This window comes from Etheostoma cragini, chromosome 22 (genome assembly GCF_013103735.1).
Source record: "Etheostoma cragini isolate CJK2018 chromosome 22, CSU_Ecrag_1.0, whole genome shotgun sequence".
Taxonomy (NCBI): domain Eukaryota; kingdom Metazoa; phylum Chordata; class Actinopteri; order Perciformes; family Percidae; genus Etheostoma; species Etheostoma cragini.
Window position 1 is genome coordinate 17,457,442 of NC_048428.1, and position 273 is coordinate 17,457,714.

The window sequence follows — 273 nt, forward strand, 5'->3', positions numbered from 1 at the left end:
AACACCGTAATACCTTGAATATAACAACCACCGCTATTACCATAATAAGAGCGTTTTCTAAAGATGTTATTTAACAGATGGCTCATTCACTTTTTTATTGAAATTTTGCAGCAAAAGAAACAAAATGCATGCATTATTTAACCCAACAAAACAAAAATGTAGCAAGACTTCAAGAGAAACTACAGTGTAAAACAATCTATCATCAATACAATATACTATTATCTATTGTATACGAGCAGACCTGAAACAAATGCTCCTGTTGGGAGAGAACAT